Source organism: Mastigoproctus giganteus, chromosome 5 (assembly GCF_048544385.1).
Source record: "Mastigoproctus giganteus isolate SK-2022 chromosome 5, ASM4854438v1, whole genome shotgun sequence".
Lineage (NCBI taxonomy): Eukaryota > Metazoa > Arthropoda > Arachnida > Uropygi > Thelyphonidae > Mastigoproctus > Mastigoproctus giganteus.
In genome coordinates, this window is record NC_143579.1 from 73,052,464 (window position 1) to 73,074,431 (window position 21,968).

General features: G+C 34.6%; 1 protein-coding gene across 2 annotated transcripts in view; it reads right to left on the reverse strand.

The window, feature by feature from the left end:
- The window catches only part of LOC150085486 (tRNA-uridine aminocarboxypropyltransferase 1), an 88,507-nt gene extending 66,774 nt beyond the window's left edge, over positions 1 to 21,733 (reverse strand). For both annotated transcript variants that reach the window (XM_090373293.1, XM_090373292.1), the window contains exons 1-2: positions 21,506 to 21,733; positions 7,871 to 8,004 (exon numbers count right to left, since the gene is read on the reverse strand). The gene's annotated coding sequence lies outside the window, so the exon portion shown is untranslated. The remainder of the gene's footprint in view (positions 1 to 7,870; positions 8,005 to 21,505) is intronic.
- Positions 21,734 to 21,968: the final 235 nt, after the last annotated feature.

The following is a 21,968-nucleotide window of genomic DNA, read 5'->3' on the forward strand; positions in this document are numbered from 1 at the left end:
GAGAGTAAAATTTGATATTACTGTAAAATTTGATAATAAAATTTTAAATAACTAATAGAAAAATTAAACAGTGCAGTTTTTTCTCTCTTTTTTTTTTATAACTCTTCTTTTTGTTGTACAAGAGTTTGTATTTATGCTAAGAATATTCTTGGCATTGGAAATAAGAATAATCTCGTTATATCTTCAAATCTATTGGTAAGAAGTGGCAAATAAAAAGATTAGTATGTATACATGTATTCACAGTTTTTCTATTTAAATGCAGTGTTTCAACAAGCAGAGTTAAAATAAAGCTTTATATTTAAAATTCACTGCTTTGTAATGCATTGAGGATTTCAGGTCTAACATTTAGCAATTATGTTTTTAAACTTTTAAAAACATATGAAGTGAAAGAACATATTTAACTTTTATAGAACTATAAAAATTAAATATGTTTAACTTTCATACTCGTATAAAATATAGCTTTATATATATATATATATATATATATATATATATATATATATATATATATATATATAATAAATGTAGTTTTATAGAACTATAAAAGTTATATATTGATTATAATGGATTACCAGGTTTCCAGCCTCGCTTACCAGGCTGGAAACCTGGTAAGCGAGTTCCCTAGGACAACATTTGCTTTTTATAGACTGGTGGGCACATAAATTGCATCCCTGTAAATTTTCTCCAAAACAAGTATTACAATTGAAATAAATGCCCCTATAGCCTCAAATTTGTTATACACTGATGTAAAATGATAACGCATTTTATTGATAAGAAAATAAATTAAAAACCTATTTAAACATATTTATTTACAAATAATCACAGAAATACACTGCAGATTATAAAAGCTTTTTCACTGTAATCAATGTTTGAAATTAACATTATGTAATAAAATGTAAAAAAACTATACCAGCAGCAAAAAAATACTGTTGTGATACCATTAGGTCTTCAATAAGAAATATTAGTATTTTGCTGGCTCGATATAAACTTTAATTACAGCCTTGCCCTTGTCTAGCATGAAGTGTATCAGATTCTTCATATAATCGCTGCTTGGTTCATGGTTTCTTGCAAGTCGTCTTGCTTAACTTTTTAGCAGCAAATTTCTGTACCATAACACTCCAGAAGTTTTCAATTGGGTTCAAATCGGAACTATTTTCCTCACCATGATAATCGGATATTGTAGTCTTGCATGAACTTCTTCACCTAAAAAAAAAAAAAAAAAAATTGATAAAATAGTCTGTGTTTGAATAAGGTTAAAATTAGCACACTATAAATTGTATTAAATAATTATGTAACATTGCACTAAACTTTCAAGCAGTGTGGCAAGGCAAAGAGGCATGTGAAAAACAATTTTTCATTCCTTCTGATGATATTCATTCCTTCTGACAATTTTTCATTCCTCTGATGATAAGCAGAAGAGTTCCTTTTAAAACATGTGTAGTAATCACCATTAACAGTAATAATTACAAAATGTGTTCGCTCCTCTGCACATTATACATCCCCAAACCATTTGGCCTAATGGAAACTTTACTGTTAATGGAATAGTAAAGCTGGGGTGATAAGTATCATTAGATCTATGCCAAATGTAGCATTCACCATTCAATCCATGGATGATAAATGAGGTTAAATTTGGATTCATCAGAGAATATTATAGTTTCCCTTTACTGAACTGACCAATTAGCACACTTTTTAGTCCAAGTTAATCATTTTTTTTTTCTTGTGGATTTTGTCAATAATAGCTTCTTATGAGGTCAATATTCTTTTAGACCAATCACCACAATCTTCGGCAGACAGTCTATCACTTAAATTTACCTCAATACGATCCTTCCACACAGATTTCAGGTCTGTGTAACTTGCATGACAATCAAAGAAGCATAGATGCTTCAAAATTCTGTCCAGTCTCTCCAGTGACATCTCCAGCATCACGTTTCTTTTTAAGTAATACTGACATAGCAGACTGGTTATAGCCAACTTTTGCAGCTATACGTCAAATAGAAAAAGCAATAATTACACTTTTCTTCCTTGGAGTTAAATGAGTGTGCACTATACCTGCTGCTGAATAGAAAGTGAAGATATAGCAGCAGGTGGAGGCTTTTATAAACAAGCTGATGCAATATCACACTAGTTTTACAGGATGATGTCTTGAGATTACATACCATATTTCTTCGATTCTAAGATGCCATCAATTGTAAGACGCACCTTAATTTCAGAAAAAAAAGCTTTGATTCTAAGAAAAAAAATAAAATAAAATAAAACACTAAAAATAAATCTTACAAATATTTTCGTTATAATAGAATTCAATTTACTAACAACAATAGTACTGGTATTTATCAGTAGGTATGTTATTCATCACTTCCTTCTGAATCTTCTGAGCCGTCAATATCTGCATCTGAATCAATATCAGAGTCTACTTCACATTCAGAGTCAGATTCTTCTGAGCCGTCATTATCTTCATTATTCCATAATATATCATCTTCTGAGCCATTGAGAGCATTGGTGATGCAACATTTTTTAAATGAGTGCTTTACTATTGTTTCTGGGATCAGCTTCCAGGCTGTTGATACCCATTCTGCCAATTTTAATGCCAGCGCTTTCTTAATTTTTCCGGAAGGTGTCAGCACAAGGTTGTCAGTCAACAGCCAGGATTCATATTCCTTTCTCAAGTAATCCTTAAATGGTTTGTTGGCTGAAGCGTTGAGTGGCTGCAGTTGGCTAGTCATGCCACCAGGAATCACAACCAAGTCACCACGTTTTTGCACAATTTTATTTTTGACACGTTCGGACAAATGTCCACGAAATGCATCAAGTACTAACATGTTAGGTGGGTTACAAAGACTTCCAGGATGTCTATTCCACACAACATTTAGCCAATCTTCCATAAGCTCTGCCGACATCCATCCATTTTTTTGTGCACGCACAATAACATCTTTGGGGAAAATTTCATTCTTCGGTATGGTTTTTCTATTTAAAATTAAATATGGTGACAACTTTCGACCATCAGCGGTGATGCATAGCATCACAATGATATGCTGTTTTTCATAGCCCATGCTTAGAATCTTGATTTCTTTAGCACCTTTAGCGTTGACTGTGTAATTTCAAGGCATATCGAAGAAGACTGGGGTTTCATCAGCATTTCCAATTTGACTAAAATCATAGTTTCTTTTTTTTCTTAATTTCATCACCTGTCACTGAAAGTTAATCAGCTTCTGTTGAAAGTCTGCAGGAATTTTTTGACAAATAGATGTTCGGTGCCTTAACGATAATCCACTGCAACATATGAGTCTGTCACACCAGCCGCGACTGCCTTTAAAAATTATTTTCTCTATTCCGAGGGACTTGGCAATTTCTCCGGCTTTCAATTGCATGGCTTGTCGAGTGATGGGTAATCCTTTTGCGCGTGTCTCCGTTAAAAAATGTATCACAGCTTCATCAACTTGTGGAAATCTTCCTTTCTTAGGTCCTGTAAAGGACTTGGTTGTTGCTTTGCACGAAAATATGGAATTGTGATCATTTCTCCAACGACGAACATTTACTTCACTATTGTCAAAATGTCGACCCATAGCTCTATTTCCAGGTTCTTTTGCATTCACAGTAACTTTTCATTTCAATGCGGCTTTGTAGTGCAATCTTTTTGACATTTTAATGTGCAATAAAGGATCAAAATTAACGAAATACAGTAACTCCACTTCTTACATACTTTCAAAGATACAAACAAAACTTCCTAGTTTTTGCTGAGTGAGCTCCACTATAATGAAATAACGGTGGCTTCACATTTCGAAAGCACATGAAATCACCCACGCCACTTTATTCTCCGATGTAAATGGAGACTGCGATAACTTGGAGGCAGGGTTTCCATGTAAAAACAAAACGTGTGGTGCTGTGTAAAGCATGGGAAAATTCAAAAAAAAAAAACTGCAATTGTAAGACGCCGTCAATTCTAAGACACACCCTGTTTTTAGAGATGTTTATAGGGGGAAAAAAGTGTGTCTTAGAATGGAAGAAATACATAATTTTACCTATAGAGGAAGCTATTAAGGCAATAGCAAACCTTTAAGAGGATGATGAAATTTATGTAGCTACCACTGTATTATTGGTGCCTCCGTAGCCAGGTGGGCAGCTGGCCCACCAGTATCTGATTTCTAGATTCTCTAGAAAAACATTAACAACATTACTGAAATACTATGTGATTCCAAACTAACAGCTGAGAAAAATTTCCCTACATAAGTCTTGTAGAGTCCCTCGTCTAAAGTTAATCTAATAATGCCTTTATCATATAATCCTTCCTATCAAGTCTTGATCAGAACTGCAGACACAAGGCTATTTTGTCCTATCTCATGACATTTTTACAGCATGACCTTAGAGTTATATTTTTGTATTTCTTTAATTCCTGTTTTTTTTTATTTAAAGTTAAATATGATTTCAACCAGAAAAGGTATTCAGAACATGTCTTAAGCTATCATGATTGGTGAGAGAATTGCTACTGATGATTCATTTGTTAATGTCTTTTTGCTTGTACTGACTTTTGCATATATGCAGAACTTTTCTCTAACTACTTAGAGATTCAATTCTGTTTTTTTTTTTTTTTTTTTCTTTAAAGCATTTCCTAATGCTTTAAAGTTATTAGCTCCCATACAGATTTTACACCCTCTTTTACCATTAAGAATTGGTAGCAGGTTTTTCCATTTCCAATTTTTGCACCCAACAGAATCTGGTTCTATTTCATTTGTCTTTATTACAGAATATATTCCTGGTTTCTCTTACAATTAAATCAAACCAGTAAAACTACCTCCTGTGGAACCAAAACATTTTACACTGGATGATCCAGTCTTGGACCAGACTTCAGAGAATGTCATCCTGCATAGAATTAGGCATTTTAGTATTTGATTCTATACTAGAAAACTATCTTCTAACAGTACACCAAGTTTGAATATTAGGTTGTTACACCCAGAGTTACACATACCACTCATTCAAATCAATGTGATGCCAAAAAATATAAGAAAAATGGTTGAAAATCATTTAAGTTGCAAACTTTATTTACTTTACATGGATGTTCCACAGTAAAACAAAAAATGTATTTTATTTATTTAAAAGCTTGCCAATTAAAATTTGTCAACTTAAACTTCAAGCTAAAGCAATGTTTAGTACTAATGAGAATGCCTTCTCCTGATTGATAGACAACTTATGGTGTGCATACTTCAAAATCTCCATGGCATATGAATAAAAGTGCTGTCAAATGCACGGGCATCCAATACAATGAAAACATGCCTTTAGTCAAGGAGTAGACAACTGATGAAATATGTTACCACTTAGCCTTGTAAAGGCAGAGAGCTTATGTGGATTTAAATAGGGATTAGATAAATATATGGAAGAGGTTGATGAAATCTCATTTTTATTTTCCTTTAAATTTTCTTTTTTATTTTACTTTTATCTCATTTTTATTTTATTAGTATTATTAGTTATTTTTAGGTTCATTAGTATATGCATACACACCTATCATCTTCACCATGTCTGTCTACACATAACTTGACTTCCAGTGGATAGGTTTTTGTGAAATTTTATATTTTTTGTTGAAAGATTTGTTGAGCTAGCCAAATTTCATTCAAAGCGGAAAGACAAAAATCTGGCAATTATTATTATTTTCTTTCACATAATTTGTATGGAAAAAAGATATTCATACATTAAATGAATTTTAATTTGATTAATTTTAAATAGATTAAAGGAATTTTAATTTGATTAATTTTAAGAAATTCATAGATTAAATGTATTTGTAATGCAGTACTGTTAAGCTTTACACAGTCAGTGCACACTTTGTATGTATTGTTATGTATGCCTCATGAACATGATGTCACTTGTGAAGAGATATATATATATATATATATATATATATATATATATATAGATATATATATATATATATATATATATATATATATATATATAGACAAATGTATATTTTTAGTGTATTGGGTAGGGTTACTGACCTATCAAGTGTAATTAATTACCATGGAAAAAATTGAAAAAGCTAGCAAGGTAAAAGCAGATAACCTGAAATTAAATTAGATTAACATAAAAATAATAATAATAACAACAATGGTACCTAAAGCATTGAGTCCTAGCTTTAACTACTACTTCAAGGGGTCAGCAGCCAAAACCGTAGAAGCCACCGGAATAGGCAAGGTCTCTGTTTCATGTTATGATGTATACGTACGAAACGTATATATCATAGTCGACCCGACAGAGACCAAAAGGAAGGAATAAAATACAAACATAAATAAAAATAAATATATAAATATAAAAGAGTTAAAAAGCTAAAATAATGCAAATTAAATCTGGTTAAAGGAAAATGAATGAAAGTTTGAATTCAAAAAGAAGGCAATAAAACACAGTATGAAATTTAAACAAAGTAACTTTAAATAATGGAATAAAGTCAGGTTAATGCCAATTTATTGTGTGCTTAGACCAGAATCGGTGAAATTAGCTGCACCTGGTGATTACAGAGCAATTTTACACAATTACAGTTTAATGATTTAATACTTTTTCTTGCTTACTTAGTCATTCAGTAATGTGATTATATCCTATTATTTTTATCAATATTATTTATATATATATATAGATAGATAGATAGATAGATAGATAGAGAGACTAAAAAACAGAGTATAAGGAGGAGAGTAATAAATATTATACAGTTATAATTTAGCTAATGGCTAAGTTTCAAAAACATAAAACTATAGAGTTTTATTAAGTGTTCTCGAAAGTTATAATCTTAGTAATTAATGGATAAGAATATAACTATATTACTTTTCAACTTTGGTTAATCACAGAAAAATAAAAAAAATTAAATTAATTTTAAGAAAAAAATACATACCTGAAATGTAATGCACTGCATAGTTTACCTAACTTGGAATGGAAGTATGTCATCAAATGTTTAGGCATTACTAAATAAGTTCAATTGAGATCACATTTTCAGCATGTTTCATAGGAAATTAAGATCAATGATAGTCCCCTCCCCCTCCAGCCAAAGAAATCTATTTGCAAAAATGAAAGTAAGTTTTGCATATTATTTTAGAATGAAAACTCAGAGGCCAATTTTCTGTTGGTTCTGGGGAAAATTTCAGGTCTGGTTCCGATTTCACAGTTCTCGTCACCCCCCCCCCAACTACAAAAATTGGCACAAATGAAAGTGCATTAATTAGGCAATAAAAATGTGAATTGTTACCAAATTTTCAACATATATTCTGCTGGCACCTAGGATGGTTCTAATTTCAATTCTGATTTCAAAGCATTCGCCCCTGAGTTTCCCCCTATAGAAATATTACTATAAATTTTGAACAGGTGCTCTTATCCATTTCAAAATTTTAATGCTTACTTAGAATATTTTAGGAATCTTTGTAACAAAGTTTGATGTCAATGGGTTGACTTATTTTGTTATAAATAATTAATTATTTCTATTTGCTAATGTGCCTGAAATGTAACACACTGCATACATTAACTAACTTATTTTTTTTATTAAGTCCACCACGACATTGTGAATTTTCTGTTTTGACTTTCAACAGAGTTCTCTTTACTTTTTGCAATTTTCCATCTAAAGTCATATTAGCAACAGAAATATCATTTAACTTTTTGACAAGGTTCTATATTTAATGGCTGTTAATAAATCTAAGAGCTATTAAAATTTTTGTCAGTTATTTTTCCCACAAATTATCATTTTTAATTTGCTCAACACCAATTGATATTCACTGATCTTGAATACTCTGAAATCCTATCCTGATATGAAAGGATTATATTTTTACTACTTATCAGCATAAACCAATATTGCAAAAAGGTTAAAAAGCATTTAGATTTGCCGAATTTTTTGATAAAATTAAATTACCTGTAATGCTGATTCTGCTGGTGCTCCAGCTAAAATTACATAACAGCAGACAGAGGTGAATCAGACACCAAAATGAATAAAACAGTGCATTCTGTTTTATAAACTTGTAATTCTCATTCTTCTCTTATATTTTCCTACATATAATATAAAAAAGAAAGTTATTTTACCAAAAAATTTTTGGTAAAGAAAACCACATAAAATATAAATACACAAATTATTTTTTTACCTCTCAGAATCTGCCTTATAAACCTAACATCACAATAATAATAAATGTGTTTATATCAGGGAAAATGTTTAATCACAGAGGTATATAGAGAGTGGAAATAATGGAATATAATAGAAAATAACAAAAACACTTGATATGACAGTAGTTGTTTTTGTAAAGGCTGTATGACGTATTTATGAGCATGCAGTGATATATATATATATATATATATATATATATATATATATATATATATATATATATTTGTTTGTGTGTTTGTTTCTTGCTGGTAGTATTGTGAAGGAAAGAGGATAAAAGCTGATGCTTATTTAGAGGTGGTATAAAAAGGTATATGAAGAAAATGACTGACCTGTCTGAATTCCAAAGAGGTCAAATTGTCAACATTTTATTTTCATATATTAATTATATTTTAATGTTTAAGTTTGCAGATGATACAAAGGTTAGTAGGATGGTTAATGACAGTAATCAGGGTATGCCTGCAATACGATCTAAAAAAATTAACCAGATGGGCTGAGAAGTGATAATTGAAGTTTAAAATTGACAAATGCAAGCTACTACATATGAGTAGCAGTATTCCCAGAATAATATACTAATGTATGATACCACACTCACGGAAGTGGAGAATCAAAAATAATGCAGTCAGACATGAAGTTCTCTGAGCAATGGCTGGGACAGCTCATTGGGTTTTGTCAATGATATAAAGGAATTTTGTCAGCAGTAATAAGAAGGTGATTGTACTGGCATATAAAGGCAATGATTAGGCCACATCTCAAGTACTGCAATGGTTAAGCTACATCTCAAGTACTGCAATGGTTAGGCTACATCTCAAGTAAAGGTGCAGAAACGAGCAACAAAATTAGTGAAGAGAACAAAACAGTACTCTTACCAAAAAAAGACCAGTTCCTACAAATTGCAGTGTCTGGAACTATGCACCTAAGGAGATCTGACTGATGTTTTTAAGGCTTTGAATGGACTACAAGAGCTAAATGTGTTGATGCCATGCACTCTTACTTTTGTTCAGACACACACATAAGGGGGCATAAATTTAAATTGAGGAAGGATAGTTGGAAGAGATGTGCAGAAATTTGCTTTCAGCCAACAGGTAGTTAATTGTTGGAACAAATTTCCATTTGGTGTGGAAGATTTCCTGTGATGACCAATAAACTCAAAAATTAAAATTTTAATAAAATACAGTATTTACAGGAATGAAACAATAAACAGAATAAAAGTAAATAAATTAAAGTAACCTCATGTTTCCTAACACGCAAGGCTAAACTTCCATCTGATGCTGTGAAAGTCGATAGTTTGAATAAATTTAAGCAAAAACTAGACAATTATTAGTGGAGATGGGCAAGTAACATGTGAATTGTTTTTGTTTTTTGGCTGATGCTATATAAGCTTGTTTCCTTGCATCATTTGCCACTACTAATAAGCACTTTTTTCCCTCTATAAGCACTACAAAAATAAAATATATTCATTATTTAATAAAGTAAAGATCAAATATTTCATTATAAAGATTATAATAAAAAGCAAAAATTTTTCCACAAAAGTTTTGTCTAGTTTTTATAATGTGAATTTGAAAAGCCATTACATGGCAAATATACCAAGTGAGGGAAAAATTACACAACCAAATTTAATATATATATACAAAGGGTACTAGGAAAGTTTTGCAATACAGCTTTGTTTATTTAATTTTTTCAAAGTAATTTCCTCTACATTCAATACACCTCTCCATCCTCCGAAACCAATCTTTAAACCAGTTCTGCCAAGTTTCACTAGGGAGTAAAGCACACTCGTTGTCCCAAGCCCGTAGAAGGTCCTCATCACTGGAAAACCGCCTCCCTTTTCACATGCGGGAACAGTGCAAAGTCGCAGGGAGCAAGGTCTGGACTGTAGGGAGGGTGCTCGAGAAGTTTCAGTCCTGTCGTGGTCAAATATTTGGTGCAGGCTTTGGCGCGGTAAGCTGGAGCATTATCGTGATGGAGGTACCAGGTGTCCATTCTTGACTTTGGCCGCAGGTTCTTCATAGATCCAATGACTTTAGGCAGGCATTGTTCAGTATACCACTTAGCTGTGACTGTCTTCTGCGTGTCCAAAACGACACGTTCCACAATTCCACTCGGTTTGAAAAATACAGCTATCATTTTCTTCTTTACAGATCGGGATTTTCTGACAATTACGGGTGTGTCGTCATCATCAAAGACCCAAACTTTGTTTTGAGCCTTGGTCGGCAGATCGTAATAGTACAGCCAAGTCTCGTCACCTGTCACGATGTTGTTCACATACCGAGATTGTCCCTTATCAAACTTTTTTAACATCTCCCGGCACCAAGTCACACGTCGTGTCATCTGCTCTTCAGTCAGTTGATGCGGCAACCAGAGAGAACAAAGTTTCTTCACGTGCAAATGATCTTGCAGAATCGAACGAATTGCTGGTGCATTTAGGCCCAAAGTATCCTCTATCTGTTGGTAGGTCACTCGCCTGTTTTCGTCAAGCATTTTCCTCATAGCAGTAACGTTTTTCTCCGTAACTGACGTTCGTGGCCTTCCCGGCCTCTCAGAATCCTCCAGAGTGAAATTTCCCCTTTGGAATTCTCTATACCACCTGAATATCGTTGTACGATGTGGACAATCATCATCTAGTGCAAGAGTCATTTCTTCTAAGCACTGGTCTATGGTTAAACCACGCACGAAATTATACCGCAAAACTGTCCTTATCTCATTTCGTGACCACGATGCCATCACAAGCACTTTACACTCTCACTACTAATGAATAACTGAGCCCATCGACTTGGCGCGGCGGCTACTATGCACATATGAACATGTCTCAACATGCAGCAACAAGAAGCTTCCTGTGATTCATTGTTGCGTCATATTGCAAAACTTTCCTAGTACCCTTTGTATATATATATATATATATATATATATAAAAGAATATTTTGGAAAATAGTACTTTTTCACGTGCACACTTTTTGCTTTCCGCAAGGTAGGGCTAACTGATATTGCGTCATACTACAGAAAAGTGATTGACAGGTCTGTCTCAAAGACACTTTTACGAACTCTTAATTTTTCAGTCTCGAAATTTTTCTATATATAAAAGAATATTTACAGTTTATATATATAAAAGAATATTTATAATTTATATATATAAAAGAATATTTATATATATAATTAAAGAATATTTATAAAGAATGTTTTTAGTTTAGTGCTTTTAATTTTTAGAATTCTACATGTCTCAAGGCAACGATTCAATTTTTTCAAAAGTTTCTTCAGCTATTAGCAATGTTGTTAATAGTGGCAGTAAGAGAAAAGCAAATGGCTTCACAATTAAGAAAGGAAAGATATGAAAAAAAGAAAGACTAAGTGTAGTGGAAATAAGGAAGAAATGTTTGGTTTGGTTTGGTTTGGTTTGTGAACGTCACAGGTGACAGAGCTGGATCGAAAGAATATATTCCACAGGATTCATATGTATTCTAACTTCATTTTTCAATGAACACAAATTTCCTGTGAAAAGTCAAGGTCAAACATTATCTAAGGTTGGTGTTGACTTAACATCACCATGTTTTTGAGGCAGCTAAAAATCTCTTTGTATTTACGGAAAGTGGGGGGTTCCCCCCACTGAAAAATAAATAAAATATAAAAAATGTATAATTCAGGTTTGTGTGACACAAGGCAGAAGGGAGCGAAGCGACCTTCTGATTTGTTTAGCTAAATGAAATCACAAAATATATTGTATGTAAAATTATTATGTAAAATTACATGCATTCATAACAGTATATTATGTCCATATATCATGTATTGTATTTCATATTAAAAAAATATACTCAAAAGGATTACCATATTTATATTGCACAAATTTGCATATTTTGCCCCCCTACAAAGGCCAAAAGCACTGCTTTGAAATGTGCCATTCAATATTCTGTTGCAGCCCTGACATGTAGGAGATGTTTGTATAGATGCTGTTTCAAAATGTCCCACAGAAAGGAGTCAGTTGCATTGGTTGTATGGACTATTATGTCATCTTGTTGGCACCAACAGTCTTATTTGTTCTCTTCAAAGAATGAAATAAGCTTTGCATGATAAGTTCTTGGTAATGAACTGCAATTCCAGTTTTCTTGAAGAAAAGAGGCCCAAAAGCCTGTGCCAAGCAGCACACCATGTACAATCATCAATTTCTGTTCTGCCCAAGATTTCTGCAAATGTGACATGATAAACCATTATGAACATTAGCCACCCTTTATATGGAGGCATATAAAGGGTGGCTATAATTAAACCATGACATTTTGAAGGTCTGTAGATGAAAAACAGCAAATTACACAGAAATGAGATTAATGGATAAGTCAAGCAATACAGAAAGGAATGATGGAAAAAGAAAAACTTAGTAAAAGGAAAATGGCACTGTATAAAAGAATTATGCAAATTATACTCTGATCATAACACCCAAAGACAAGCTATAAGAATGGCAAAACAGAACAGACAGAGAAATTCACTCTAATACTCATATACTTTTTAAGCTTTAGTACCACATGCAAGAGCAATATTACTAAAAGCTAAATATATAATGTCAAAGTTCTTGCATCCAACTGCTTTATAACCTTAACACAGCAATTTACCAGGAAAGATCTCGTCTTCATGACACTATGCTGAGATCCATTTCAGATGACATTCTTCTCAAAATGGTTCTGTATCATGTCTTTGACCATAGATTTCATAATCTTACAAACCATAGAAGTCAAAATGGCTCGTCTATAACTGCCCATTACTTCTTTAGCTCCTCCCTTATGGATTGAGAGATGCTGGCTTATTTGTTGGGTGAATTGCTGCCTTTTCAATATAATTAGATGTATAACATCTAATTATATTGCACTCCCTCAGCCTTGACAACTTTTCAGATACATCTTCTCTAATATCATGGCACTGCAGTTCAACTCATTTCAAAATTCCCATATGGTATTAGTGTGGTTTCAATAGTCAAGATAGTTGCAAAATACCTGTTCAACTTGGTAGCCATTTCAGCTGGATTGTCAATTATGCCACCTCTTTCATCTTGTAAGGGACCTGCTGAATTTACTTTCCTTTTTTGCATTCACATGTAACTCCTTTTCTAATTCTGAGCTCTTTTCACCAGTAAATTTTCATACTCAGCTTTTGAAAGTTTTACTCCATCAGTGGTTTTATTACAGATTTACTTATAGTTATCTTATAATTATCCCATGCCTTCTGCTCAATCAAATATTTCAGCTATCTTGTCATTCATTTTGAAATCTTTTTTTTTTTTTTCAGTAATTCTCAACTGGAACAAATATGTTTGTGGCCTACAGGATAACACAGTTGGGGAAGGACATATGCACATCAGGTTTCTGGGAGCACTGGCAAGAGGAGTCTGTCAGCAGCATGGTCTGATGATGGGTATCAGTAAGATGCCTGAAACATCACCTTAATGCATAGTAATTTAGACGAATAGCTTAATAAACTATATTATTAATTTTAAGTGGTATATGAGTGGTATTAAATATAGTAATAATCCTATGGGGTAAATTCTTCAAACACCCAGTAATGCATTAATATCAGACAGCACAGAGTAATAGTTACAGTTAAGCATAGAGTAATTGTTCAAGGCAGCACATATTAATAGTTCCAGAGCTCAATAGACCTCAGTTCAATATAGCTCCTCTCCTCACTGAAATTAAAGCCTGACCTTTTCCTCTGACCATCAAAATTTCTGATGGTCAAAATTTCCTCTGACCATCAAAACAGAATCTTCATATCAGTCCCTTTCCCACAAGGTAATCATCCAATTCTGCTTTTAACTTAGCTAGATTCACTGCCTCCACCAAGTTGGAAGGAAACTTATTCCACTGTTTGACGACTCACTGCCTATAGGTGAACTTCATAAAATTCATACATGTGCTTATACAAAATCAGAATTACATGATTGTCTGTAACTGTCCCATTCTAATTTCTTTTGCTTAATCAACCTCTTAATCTCACCTATCATCCATTATGGAATTTGAGCACTGGTATGAATACATTTGGCTTCAAGGATAAATCCTTCAAACATTTCCCATGGTGCGTTTGTATCCAGCATCATACACAAGTCACTCCACTTTAATCGAGCCCAAGATATATGCCATTCCAATACAGTCCCTCTCTTGAAATTTAATCTCTTTTCCTAGATAAATTTCTTTAGATTCCATGTGATAAGTCAATACCCTATCAGTTCACCCACTGTTAAGTTTTTGACAGTTACGCTCCTTAGTAGGAGCGTGCTCGCTTGCTTGCTCGCTCTCTCTCTCTCTCTCTCTCTCTCTCTCTCTCTCTCTCTCTCTCTCTCTCTCACACACACACACACACACACACACACACACACACACACACATACACAGGCATTCCAGTTTATAAAATATAGGTTGAAGTCACCCACAATGAGAAAGTTGTATTTGCTGGCCCATTCAAATTACCTAAGAGATTTCTTTAATACTCCTCTAAGTTGTTTGGTCTATAACAAACCCCTACTATTATCTTTATATACTGCAAGTCACATCACACCACACCAACTTAATGTCTGCATCACCTTGATCTAGCTCAGGGAAGATTCTCATTATCTTTGTGCAGTTATTGATCAGAAGCATCACCCCCCCCTCCTTGTTGTTGTTGTTATTTGGTTTTTAGGAGCATTAGCAACTATGGCCATATTGCTCCAGGATATGCGGTGGTCATTCCCTGACCTTTCCGCATCCTCCGTATTTGGTGGTGACGGGCTCGAACCCCGGTCTAATCAAGAAGCGTGTGCTACGCACTGCTGCTCCTTCCCACCTGGCTACGGAGGCGCCCCCCCCTCCTTAACACACAGTATTCACTGAAATGAAATTCACCTCATATCTGTGAGTGGCACCACATCTCAATAGCCCAACCACATGAGCATTAGCTGCCCTAATCATGACAAATTCATTTAATTTCTTTACAATAATCCTGGCATTACTGGATAGACAAATTTAAGTTTATTTTTTTGCTTTTGACAACTCTGATACACCCCTTATAAACACTTAAGTGTTTTTCCTTATGGTTTTATACTGCTGATGAATTTTGCTTTGATACAATTTCCCTTTCAGTTTTAAGGTTATTAATGGTTGTACACAGGTGCTCTCAGGGAGAGTGCAAATGAAATTTTGTCTTATGCCACTGACTTGAGCTAATCACCACAGCTGACTTACCTACCCCCCCCCCAATCTAGCAGTTCCCTGAACTATTAATGCATCCTCAATGGAATTAGCAAAAACTCCCATACACTGTTTAAGGGAATACCATCTTTACAAAATAAATTCCAACTAAGGCCTGCTGTGCTAAGAAAAACTTCCACATAAACCTTGCAGTCCCTCAAGCCTATAGTCAATTTTATGACATGACCACTTCCCACTATCAGTTCCTAAACAGTACTTGGATCCTTGATAAGAATTACATCAAGAATATTTGATACACTTGCTCTTAACTACCCATTCAAGCTTCCTAGAGATTTTTATCATATCTACAGAACTGCTTGCCTTGTAACCACTTGTCTCCCCTTTACCACTAATCATCTCACACAAGGACTCAACATCTGCCTGGACTTGATCAAGCTCTTGGAATCATCTCGTCACTTTCAAGCAGCTTTCAACAGGCAAAATAACACTACCCCTTCATTCCTTCCTATTGCTCTTGAACACATTGTACTCACTGTAGCAAAATTCATCATCCCCTATCTCAAGATGGCACCATGTTTTAGTTATTGCTACATCAGCATCACTTTATCTGACCAGAAATCCAAGTTATTTCATTTTACATATAACACTCTTGACATTACTATACACATGGTTAAGTTTTGCATTATTTTTACTACCTAACATATCACTTATGGTTATTTGCTGAAGTCATATTCTGTGGCATGTAACTACTGGCAATTGTTGTGTCTCACTTTCTGTATATACAGAATTGCAAGGTGTCACACATGTACTCTGAAGGAGGGTGCAAGTGAAATGTTGGTTAAAATCCTTAATATGATCTTATCAGTAACTTCCCTGCTCCCCCCACCACAAACTAGCAGTTTTCTGGGTGCGAGTGAAATGTTGATTAAAATCCTTAATCTGATGTTATCAGTAACTTCCCTGCTTCCCCCACAAACTAGTAGTTTTCTGGAACTCTTAAGACCTCCTCTATAGAATCAGCTATAGAGGAGGTCTTAAGGATTCCTTGCATCCCACAAGATTTGCATGATGTCTGAAATTATCTACAAGGCTTTCATGATAAGATTCTTCTATCACATCTGGACAGAATTGCAGACAATAACATTTTAACCTATCTCACAGCAAGCATTTTTCCAGCATGACCATATATTTCTTGACTAAGTCATCAGGTTTTATTTTTTTTTTAAATGTAGGACAGGGCACCAGCATCATGTTTTGCTGGCCCAGTGGTACAGATACTTTGTGATAAGTTCCCAAAGGTGCCGTAATATCCTTCTGTTCCTATTGGGGAGCAAGGTGGTCCATTGCCCACCTTTCCTTATTAATAAGTCATTATTTCAAATTGTATAATACCTGTATGCATACTCAATGAATCTTGCATAAAAATAAAAAAATAACAAAAAAACAAACTGTACTACAACTTTTTGTTTGCCATTTTCATAACTGAAGTAGAAGTTTTGGTTGAAAGTAGCTTGTGTAATACATGCTACCAAAAAAAAATAATAAATAAAAAATAAATTTTTCTAAATCATGTAATTAACATCTTTCAAAAACAGCATTATCTATTTTAGATCACAAGCAAATAAAAAGTTATGGCCATCAATGAAATATATAAACACATTCACTTGTGATTTGTTACATTCCTACTGAACGCTAAATTACAAGGAGGGGCATTCCATTCAGGAGGCCACATATTAAAAAAGCATTACCAGATCAGACTACAGAAAAACTTAAGTATGTTATTATTATTAGCCATTAGTGCAAGGAAGCCTGAGGCTTTTGCTGCACCAGCCAAAAAAAAAAAAAAAAAAAAAAAACATTCCTGAGTTACCGAGAGAGAGAGAGAGAGAGAGAGAACAAGAAGGGAATCGCCAAAAAAAGGGAAGAATGATGATATCCAGCTCAGGACCCTGGGTATGCCCAGCCCATACTCACCAGATATGCACCCCTAGGTGTAATTTAATAACAGAGCAAAACTATTGTGTCAGCATTTACTTTTGATAATTGGTGTAGTATACAATTCCACCCACAAATTTATTGGAATGTCTGACAAAAAAAAAAACATTTATGTATATATATATATACAGTCAGACCGCTCTTTAACAAACTTCCATATAATGAAATTTTCTATGTAGCGAACTTTTTTGAATTTCCATTGGTCATTACATTGAAAATATTTTTCTGTATAATGAAGAAATTTTCCATATGACAAACTGATTTCGAGAGACCTGGGTAGGTACGTATCATTTGCACCTCTGGCCTTTAGGCAACAAAACTGATAGAAAGCACAAATTAAGATCTAAAAAGATTAAGCATTAATCCCTTTAGCTTTTAATTCCACAAATTAACAGTTAAAACATTTTACAATTTAATGGTGCCTGTAAAACCCTGTAGGAGGAAACTGGCCAACCATGGCGCAGGATAGAAAAAGATGGAAGTTTGGGAGAGACATTTAAGCAGTGGGTCAGCAATGGCTAAAAAGAGGTAAAACTTAAATACTACTATGCCGAGAATTCCCGCTGGTCAGCTATCCACAGCCATTGGCAAAGATTGAGGCATATTCCTGATGCGGGCATTAGCTCTGGTCAGCCTATTTTTCTACCGTAAGCATCCTATTAGAGAATTAGGAGAGAATGATTTTCCTTTATCTCGGAAATTCATCTGTTGTTTCAAAGAAATGAGCCATCCACACTTTCATAAATGTCACCTGTCTCTGTTAACATGACAGCTAGAAGTAGTCCCTAAATCATTTTTCTTTTAGCTACTGTGCAAGTAACCTTACAGTGTCTAAGAGGAAATCCTTGAGTGTAGTGTGAAAAGGTGGAAGTGCTTACTAGTGTAGATTGTGTGGCATTAAAAAAAAAAAGAAATCGCTTTAAAATTTGATGTCCCTGCCAGTAATGTGTCAACCATTCTGAAAAACCCTGTTTTGATTCCTAAACTGTTTGAGGAAACAGAACCCAGTTGGAAGCGTCAAAATTATGCCTTTGGGAAGATGTACAAAGGGTACTAGGAAAGTTTTGCAATATGACGCAACAATGAATCACAGGAAGCTGCTTGTTGCTGCATGTTGAGACATGTTCATACGTGCATAGTAGCCACCGCGCCAAGTCAATGGGCTCAGTTATTCATTAGTAGTGAGAGTGTAAAGTGCTTGCGATGATATCGTGGTCACGAAATGAGATAAGGACAGTTTTGCGGTATAATTTCGTGCATGGTTTAACCATAGACCAGTGCTTAGAAGAAATGACTCTTGCACTAGATGATGATTGTCCACATCGTACAACGATATTCAGGTGGTATAGAGAATTCCAAAGGGGAAATTTCACTCTGGAGGATTCGGAGAGGCCGGGAAGGCCACGAACGTCAGTTACGGAGGAAAACGTTACTGCTGTAAGGAAAATGCTTGACGAAAACAGGCAAGTGACCTACCAACAGATAGAGGATACTTTGGGCCTAAATGCACCAGCAATTCGTTCGATTCTGCAAGATCATTTGCACGTGAAGAAACTTTGTTCTCTCTGGGTGCCGCATCAACTGACTGAAGAGCAGATGACACGACGTGTGACTTGGTGCCGGGAGATGTTAAAAAAGTTTGATAAGGGACAATCTCGGTATGTGAACAACATCGTGACAGGTGACGAGACTTGGCTGTACTATTACGATCTGCCGACCAAGGCTCAAAACAAAGTTTGGGTCTTTGATGATAACGACACACCCGTAATTGTCAGAAAATCCCGATCTGTAAAGAAGAAAATGATAGTTGTATTTTTCAAATCGAGTGGAATTGTGGAACGTGTCGTTTTGGACACGCAGAAGACAGTCACAGCTAAGTGGTATACTGAACAATGCCTGCCTAAAGTCATTGGATCTATGAAGAACCTGCGGCCAAAGTCAAGAATGGACACCTGGTACCTCCATCACGATAATGCTCCAGCTTACCGCGCCAAAGCCTGCACCGAATATTTGACCACGACAGGACTGAAACTTCTCGAGCACCCTCCCTACAGTCCAGACCTTGCTCCCTGCGACTTTGCACTGTTCCCGCATGTGAAAATGAAGCTAAAAGGGAGGCGGTTTTCCAGTGATGAGGACCTTCTACGGGCTTGGGACAACGAGTGTGCTTTACTCCCTAGTGAAACTTGGCAGAACTGGTTTAAAGATTGGTTTCGGAGGATGGAGAGGTGTATTGAATGTAGAGGAAATTACTTTGAAAAAATTAAATAAACAAAGCTGTATTGCAAAACTTTCCTAGTACCCTTTGTAGATGAAGCAGTTTTTAAATAGATGAAGTTGATTCGAGACCAAAACATGTCGATATGGGCTATTAATACAAGAAAAAAAGCTATGGAGTAAGCATCTTTTCTTGGGCACAAAACATTCCAAGCCAGTTCTAGTTGGCTGGACAAATTTAAAGAGTGCCAGAAAAAGTAATTTCTGATGAAAGTGGAGTAAATAACCCCAATGTTTCAAAGGAGTAAAGTCATTAGAGTTGGACTACAACTACAACAAAAAACCCTGAATGATAAGCAAAATTTTTGAGCAGTGGATCTTAAATTTTGATAAAAAGATTATTATTATTAGCCATATGGTGCAAGGAAGCCTGAGGCTTATGCTGCACCAGCCAAAAAAAAAAAAAAAAATTTCTGAATTACCCTGAGAGAGAGAGAGAGAAGGGAATCACCAAGAAAAAGAAGAATGATGATATTCAGCTCAGGACCCTGGGTGTGCCAAGCCCATACTCACCAGAATGTGAGATGACAGAAGAAAACATAAAAATCGCGTTAATTGTCAACAACTGCCCTGTTCACGGTCACACGGTAATTTCAAAACTTACGAGTGTGAAGCTTTTCTTCCTTCTGAATAATTCGTCTTAACTGCAGCCAATGGACTAAGGCATTATCAAGAATTTGAAAATGCACTACCGAAGGCGCATACTGAAAACAATTATACTGAGAATAGAAACCAACCAACCAACCTATAGATTCTGTTATAGATTTGCAGATGTGCATATCAGAGTTGGTGAAAGTGTGGAGTCAAGATGAGATGGAAACGATCAAGAATTATTTTGCAAAAGTAGGTTTTGCTAAAATGCCAATTAAAACAGCGATGAAAGGAATAAGCTGCTACAATACATTGAGCAGGCTTCCTTGCACCATACGGCTAATAATAATAATAATCTTGGAAAGAGTTCCAAGCGAGGTTTGATCAGTGGAGAAACTGTTCTTGATGAATTTTTAGGAGTTGATAATGACGTCATAGTAACTGAACATGTATTTATGACTCCAACATTTTGGAGAGTATTCAAAGAACTAGTGACAATATCGAGGATGAGTTGGATGAAAATGAGGGCAATATTAAACCTTCCAAACAAGAAACATAGGCAGCTTTTGAAACTTTGCATCGAGGTCTTCAGTGGGAAGATAATGTAACAGAAAATATATCTGAGTATTTAAACAAATGCAAACATTTAAAGTTTAAACAAATGCAAACAGTTTTGTGAACAGTGCACAGTACAATCCAGTGTACAACAAAAAATAACCAAATATTTTACAACATAATTCTTAAAGGTTTACTAATAAATTGTGGGCATCATGTAAGTGGTAATTTCTTAATATGTATGTATGTATTAATAAACTTTGTTTTAAAATGTTAGAAAACTTATTCATTCCCACTTCTTTCCCATCGTTTACTATATTTCAGAATTTACAGTATTTTTCATTGTTGAAAAGGTCATATTTCTTTATAACGAATTTTTTCAGGGGAACGATTGATTTCGTTATATAGAGGTCCGATTATGTGTGTGTATATATATATGTGTGTGTGCGTATATATATGTGCGTGTATATATATATATGTGCGTGTGTGTATATATATATATGTGTGTATATATATATGTGTGTGTGTGTGCATATATATATATATATATATATACACACACACTGACATCTATAACATGCCATAATACAGACAGGATCACAGGCGCATACCGGGAGTGGCTTAAACCCAACCAAGAACATTTTCATTTATATTATATAATTGTAGTCACTTGTTAAAATATACATAGAAAGATATGATCCCATTCAACTCAAACATTCAGAGGGTTAAAAAAAACAAAACTACTGTCATCATCGAATGACATAAGATGACCATACTGAATTGTGCTTTTACACTCATGTTGATGATATACCTGATGAGACGAGTTTTCTAAAAGATGAATAACTCCACCAATTTTCAATAATGCCATTCCTACAGCTCTCAATGACATGTGTGACCATACATTTTCTAAGGACTTGTCAAGTTCGAATTAAAAAGAACCCTTTCACTAAATAAAATTTTAACCGTAAGGGCAAAGCACGCGGACTGCAGACAGCATGCGCCCTCCCCCAATGTTCCGACAATTAATTTTCAATTAAAGAGAATGCAAATATTTTCCAGAAATTCCTATATACACAGTTATTGAAATTGAATAACGTGTAGGACAACTTTATCGTGGGAATCCGATTACTGCTATCTGGTTTTAGGAAGGTAAAATAAGTAACAAATATAATATCAATCTACAGAAAACAACCACTGTAGCATCCTCGCGAGAAGTACTGTGGTTACGATCAGTGAACTACCATACGGTGAAAATAGCCTTCCACCCCTCCCCC